Here is a 7166-nt window from a genome sequence, read left to right on the forward strand (position 1 = left end):
CTTGGCTCAGAGATACCAGTGCACACATAAGGATCCTGAGATATACCAAAGGTGGACTGTGAATCCTGGCCAAAGGAAACCCAGAAAAAATGCCCAATAAAAATAATTCAACCTGACTTGCAGGCACAGCTCAGGGCCTGACCTTCTGAGTCTGCCTTGGGAGCCTATCCACCTGTCCTGTACTCTTTTTCCTCTTAATAAATACTTTACTGGCTTCACTACTTTCCACCTTTGTCGAAAATCTTTGCTGCAAAGCCTGAGTGCCAGGGCCCTTGTCACTGTCCACTGGTCTAGAGGCTAGAATCTGGTGTTTTCATGGCCTTGACACTCTCTGGCTGGGAACCCAAGTCCTGCTCCAAGCTTTCGCAGGCTGAATCCACCCAAGTTCATGTCTGCACAGAGTTGAGTTATACTCACTCAGATGGAAGGAGCTGTAAATTCACCTGTACCTATGTTATACACATATTCACAGAATTTTGGGTTTGTGTCATAAACTTTAAAAACTGAAAATCTTTATACCTGTTACACGTTTCTCCATTAAATATGCCTTCATTAAGATGAAAAGCCTTCACAAATGTGAATCACTTCCCAATTTATCTTGTTTATCAGGGCAGAATTTAGCATCTTGGGGGATTTTGATCAATATGTTATGGAATCACTTCACATTTTTCTTCCCGAAATTTTCACTTCCTGTTTCAGAACTGGCTTTCTTTCTCCAAACCAAGACCTTATTCTCTTTCATACTAGTACCTGTATGAATAATTATTTAAAACAGAAGACACTGCACAGATTTCTGTTAATTAAATTGAATAGCTATGTTGAGGATCAATTCAGAGATGTATGTATGAAACTCAACAAAAACCCATGCAAAACCAGAGGTATAAAGTTTCCTTATCCCCAACACGGTTGAGCTTCATAGAGGAATCAGGCAATCCTGTAGAAACACCAGCTTGGCTTCATCCACCTTCATGGCCAAGAGTTCAGGGGAAGTGCCCAGCACACATACCATTGTCTTTCTCTTCCCCCGCATTTCATGTCCGATGTTTTCAGGAGCAAACACTGTTGTTGATTTTTTTTTCTTTAAATCCAATTTCTTTCATTTGAAAAAATGGTTCCCATGATGAAGCAGTCATAAATACAGTCCAGCATGTACATAATAAGATGATAATTCTTTAGCTATGTTAGGGCAGTTTTTTTTTTCTATCAACTTAGAAAATACAAAATTTCTTACAGATCTATTCTTAATAATAGATCTTGGGTAAGAATTGCTTCTGTCTAAAACTTATTCTTGGAAATTGCTAAATGTCTTTTATCCCTCTATCGCTAATTTTATTTTTCATATGAAAATTTCCAGTGCCAATCTCTGACTGTACAACTCTTGTCCATTTTGGCTGTAAACTGCTTATAATTAAGTTTGCTTTTTAGTTGCATATTTATATGCAGACTGGTTTAAAACAGGCATATTTGTTAAGTATTCTCAGTTTTAGGTAAAAAAAAAAAAATGATGCTGATTTCTTTCTTTTTTTTTTTTTTTAATGCAAACTTTTCTCCACTCCAGTATTCTTGCTTGGACAATTCCATGGACGAGCCTGGTGGGCTACAGTCCATAGCGTCACAAAGAGCTGGACATGACTAAGTGACTAACTTTCACTTTTCTCCAAAATTAGGGATATTGGCTGTTCTGTTGGTCATGGATCTATCTTCAATAAAATTTCCTTTTGCTTGAAGGTATCAACGTGAGTGGATGCAGTTTGCATATTTTGACCTCTTCAATCACAAATACAAAACAAATGTAAATGTGGCTCCACTTTTAACACGCTTTTGCATAATGCAGAATAGCTTGCTTGAGCATGCATGTGTGTGTTTGTGTTTCATTAAAACTCTGTATTTGAGATAGAACTTGCCTTAGGACGTGTGACCACTGACTTTTGATTGAATTATAGGAAATTGGGAAAATGGGAGTTGAAAAAGTTACATTCCAGAGAGGTATCAGATAGGAGTATTTTGGAAAGATATGATGTAGCTTGATTTTCCTTGAGATGCCACAACATTGGAGTCAGTGAGCTTGTGCACAGATGTTTTGCAAATACTCCCAACTCTTGTTATCTCTTATACTTTTCTACTTAACATTTGTCATATGATGGCCTCCAGAAGAAAATATTGGCAAGTAACTTATTTCAAATGCATTATAAACAGTTTTTGTTTGTTTGTTTCTTTTAAATTCATTCTATTGAACTATAGTTGATTTAAAATGTGTTAATTTCTGCTATACAGCAGAGTGATGCAGTTATACACATATAAATTCTTTTTCATATTTTTTTTCCATTATGGTTTATCACAGAATATTGAATATGGTTCCCTGGGCTAATCAGTCAGACTTTGTCCATCCTAGAGGTAACAGTGAATGTTCATTACAAGGACTGATGCTGAAGCTGAAGCTCCAATACCATGGCCCTCTAATGCAAAGAGCCGACTCATTGGCAAAGAACCTTGAAGCTGGGAAAGACTGAGGGCAGCAGGCAACAGAGGAGGAGATGGTTGGATGGCATTATCGACTTGATGGACTTGAGTTTGAGCAAACTTTGGGAGATGGTGAAGGACAGGGAAGCCTGGTGTGCTGCAGTGCGTGGGGTCACAAAGAGTCAGATAGGAATTAGTGACTGAACAACAGAAACTATAGGTAGCAGTTAGCCATTCTACAGGTAACAATTTGCATCTGTTAATCCCAAACTCCCAGTCTATCCCCCTGTACCCTCCCTTGACAACTATAAGTCTGTTCTCTATGTCCACGAGTCTGTTTTTCTACGAACAGTTTTTTGAGTAGATATATTAACTGCTGCTTTCACACATTGCTAATGATGTACATGAATAAATGCATCACACAGTAGGGGCCCAGGAAGTATTTGTTCAATGGACAAACCAATCAGTACAATGTCAAAGATCTGAGTGTGCAAGATGCTTGGTTGTCCTTTGTTGGTCAGTCGCTAAGTCATTTCCGACTCCTTTCAGCAATGAGAAACTGTGGACCTCACAGCAAGCTCACTATCTGAACCACAAGATAAAAGTGTTTTAAATCAGAGTCCGGAGTGAGCTGTTGGAGAAGGGGTTCCCAGAGGAGAAAGGCCGGAGAGGAGGGCCTTCGAGGATGTTACCGGTGTTGCTGCTCCCTCCCTCTACGTGAGTGGATGGCCTTGCTAAGACTGAATTGGTTTTGAGGTCTGAATGTCTGCACAGATGTCACTGGGCACAGATCGTTAGTATAGATTCTTCCTACATGATGCTGCAAGTCCCTAGCCAAAAAAGGGCAGAGGGATCAAAAGAAATTGAGGTCTTCATCTTGGAAGGACCCTACTCTGCACAGAAGATGTCATTCCTCACTTTTGAGTCTTCAGTAGTAGCGATTATGGAGACCTGGAGAACATAGGTGGCCTCTGTTTTTGCTTTTGGGGTGACCCATCGTGTCCCCCGAGGTCCAGTGCACAGGACCTCCATCTATGCTTACAGATTACGTGGTTCTGACCTCTTCCCATCACACGGGACCCCCTTGAAACAGTGAGGAACAAAGCAGGTCGCCTCTGGTAGATCTGATAGATTATTTGGGTTTGGGAGGCAGCAAAATAAGCTTCATAAATAAGTTTTAAAAGTGGTTGGAAGCTAACATTGGCTCCCCTGGTAGCTCAGCTGGTAATGAAACCACCTACAATGCAGGAGACCCCAGTTCCATTCCTGGGTCAGGAAGTTCCCCCTGGAGAAGGGATAGCCTACCTACTCCAGGATTCTTGGGCTCCCCTGGTGCCCCAGACAGTAAAGAATCCACCTGCAGTGTGGAACACCTGGGTTTGATCCCTGAGTTGGGAAGGTCCCCTGGAGGAGGGCATGGCAACCCACTCCAGTATTCTTGCCTGGAGAATCCCATGGACAGAGGAGCCTGGCAGGCTCCATGGGGTCGCAGAGTCTGACAAGACTGAGTGACTAAGCACAACACAGCACAGAGACTAAAATGAGATCTGAATATCTGTTCCCAGCAAACTGGGTCAGCAAATGAGGTTTGACCTGCATAAATTAACTGCTCGTATCATTAAGATCATGTTTTCCTCTCGTGTGTGTGTTACTCTCTGCTCCTCCTCTATGCCTTGCCACTGTGTATCCAGGATCATATTTACACTCTTTCTCCATTTAAGAGCAACGCATGATGCATTCTGAATATCTCTGATGACAATTACTTTTGGAGTATGTCTGATCTTATCCTGTTTTTATAACCAAAATTGCTTTATTTATTATTGCATAAATTCTTAGGAGGAAGGAAGTAAATCTTGTAAATCACTGTGTTGTCATAACTAGAAAAAAAAAATGGGACACCCCTAACAAAAACCCGACTCCTGATTGCATAATTGTGAGCATTACCCAAATCTTCTCTAACAGTAGAATCTATGATTATCTAAAATGTGTTTCATGTCAGGCAGGAAGAGGAGATTTTAAAAATTGGTATTATCAATTTAACTTTAATAAGACAATATTTAGGCTGGTGGGTAATTGAGGAAGGATAGTATTTCATAAAATGAAAATTCTCTATCATTTATTATGTATGTAGGGAGTCTCAAATGTACAAGGATAAGTATTAATGACTACAGAAAATTATAATGAAATGTTGGCGTTGGGTTTCCATTTCTAATGCATTATCTTTGCAATTTATATTGGACCAATTGTACTCTATGAATGGCTGAGGAGCCCTGGGTACCATTGTTGAATGTTGTTCTTTTTTTTCCACATTTTGAGTAAGGACTGCAAATCCATGAGTCTATACTTTGCAGTCCACATTAGTGGGCTACAGGCGCATATATGTGGGGTTTTCACACCTCTCCCAAGAAACATGGTCAGTAGGCATGCCTTGGGAGATCACAGTTACCATGTCCTGTCAGCCAGTGTTCTACCCATCAACGGTGGTTGTGGTTTAATTGCTCAATCACGTCAGACTCTTGTGACCCCAAGGACTGTAGCCTGCCAGGCTCTTCTCTCCGTGGATTCTCCAAGCAAGAATACTGGAGTGGGTTGCCAATTCCTTCTCCAAAGGATCTTCCCGACTCGGGAATCAAACTGGGTCTCCTGCATTGCAGGCAGATTCTTTACTGACTGAGCTATGAGGGAAGATCTACCAATGTCCCACCATTATTCCATCCCATGAAGGTTTCATAACTAAGTAAAATACATCCACAATATCCACTCTTCTAGAATACATCTGACTATTTCCCTGAACAAGTCACAGGGAATTGCATCTCTCTTCTGGGATTCTGCTTTCTCCTTCTTGATAAAATAAGAAGTTGGCACAAAATAGTACTAATATCCTTTGCAGATCTGATGTGATGTGGTTCTGTATTAAGTTTACTATATTGAATCCAGACAGTCAAGTTAATGTTTTTCTCACTCCCTCCATGTTACAGATCTCATCCTTCATCCCTCATTTGTCCCACAAATATTCACAAAAGATGGATGCTAGACAATGGTAGGTAGATAGAATAACACTCTGCCAGAGGAAAAACATTACAAGGATGACATAGTACTAAAGTCTGACTAGCAACACCTTTCTAAAGCTGAGAAAGTCCATTCAGTTTTTTTCCATTGTTGTTTTCTCGGCAAATGTTTCTAGAGTATCGCTGCATATATCCACATATATATGTCTCTTTTTGAATGCTGGGGGTTCGATAAGAGTTCCCAAACCATATGAGATGGGAGACCATGAAACCTGCTCCCAGCTACTGGGGAAATAAAGCAAGAAACAATCATCTTGGTCTTCTATAAGTTGACAAAATTATATCTGCAGAAGCCTGTTTGGAGGGGAAGAAGGAGAAATAAGCTTTTATGTATGAAAACCCGGAATGCCCTTTTCTATCATTTCATTGTAATTCCTAAGTAATATCCTTTCTTTGTGGGGCAGGAAAAAGAGTCTCAGGTACTAGGTTAAAAGGGAACAATTCAAGATGGTACCAGGGCAGAAACCACCATCATTCGAGACCAAACATCCACTATCTTCATCCTTGTGTCCAATTTGATGATTTCAACCAACATATATGTCAACGCATATTATAAAGTCCACTGAACATCCTTTAGACAAAGTATAGCCTTTTGGCATGCAGTGCCACTGGCAGTCTATACAGCATGGAATGAATAAAACTTCTGATGTCCATATGCTAACCTCAAGCTTTGCAAACTCTTCCTACATGTGTTATGTGTGTGTCTACTCAGTTGTGTCTGTCTCTTTGTGACCCCGTGGACTGTAGCCTGCCAAGCTCCTCTGTCCGTGGGATTTCCCAGGCAAGAATACTGGGGTAGGTTGCCATTTCCTACTTCAGAGGATTTTCCAGGGATCAAACCTGCGTCTCCTGAATTGGCAGGTAGATTCTTTACCACTGGGCCACTAGAAACTCTTCCTATAACACAGTAAAACTCTGAGCTGTTTAAGTGAGTTCGTGATGGGAAAAAAATCATTAAATGTATAGGGAAACCCCAGAAAAGAATTCCATAATTTTTTAAACAAATTTCCTACAAATATATTTTAAGAAACTGTGAATTTAGTTGAATACAGCCCTCAACTCTAATTTAGAGATCACAGGTTTGGGCTCTAGGAGTATCACTGAATGACTAGCTATAGGAAAGTTACTTCTCTAGCACCAATTCCTAAATGTGAAAAATGAAAAGTGCATTTCTGCTTTTCTATATAGCCCGCAGCTATTATATAATAGTACACCCAGTGTGCGAAAAACCTAGCTCAAGCTTGCTTCAGCAAAATCTGGAAATTTAAAGGTTCATTTAAATATTAAGGCCAATGGTATATAAGGGCTGACTCTGGGTGCTGACAAGTTCTGAGCACTGGTCTTGCTCCCTCTTCTCTGAGCACTGATGTTGTCACGTAGAATCCATTCTCAGGCAGGTTCAGGTCCCTCCTCATGGTGGCAAGGTGGCTGCCAGCAGCTTCTGACAAGCATCCCGTCTCTGATGGGAAAGTTCATTTTGCCCAGCCTGCTATACAAAAAATTCTGGGATTATTTCTGATTTGATGAATTTGGACTTCATACTCATCCCTGATCAGATCTCCACTGTTCAGGTGTGTGATTATGTTAACTGTTACACTTGGTCAAATGTTTCTTCCTGGGTTCAGAAAGGAGGACAGC

Source organism: Cervus elaphus, chromosome 25, assembly GCF_910594005.1.
Source record: "Cervus elaphus chromosome 25, mCerEla1.1, whole genome shotgun sequence".
In the NCBI taxonomy this organism is placed as follows: domain Eukaryota; kingdom Metazoa; phylum Chordata; class Mammalia; order Artiodactyla; family Cervidae; genus Cervus; species Cervus elaphus.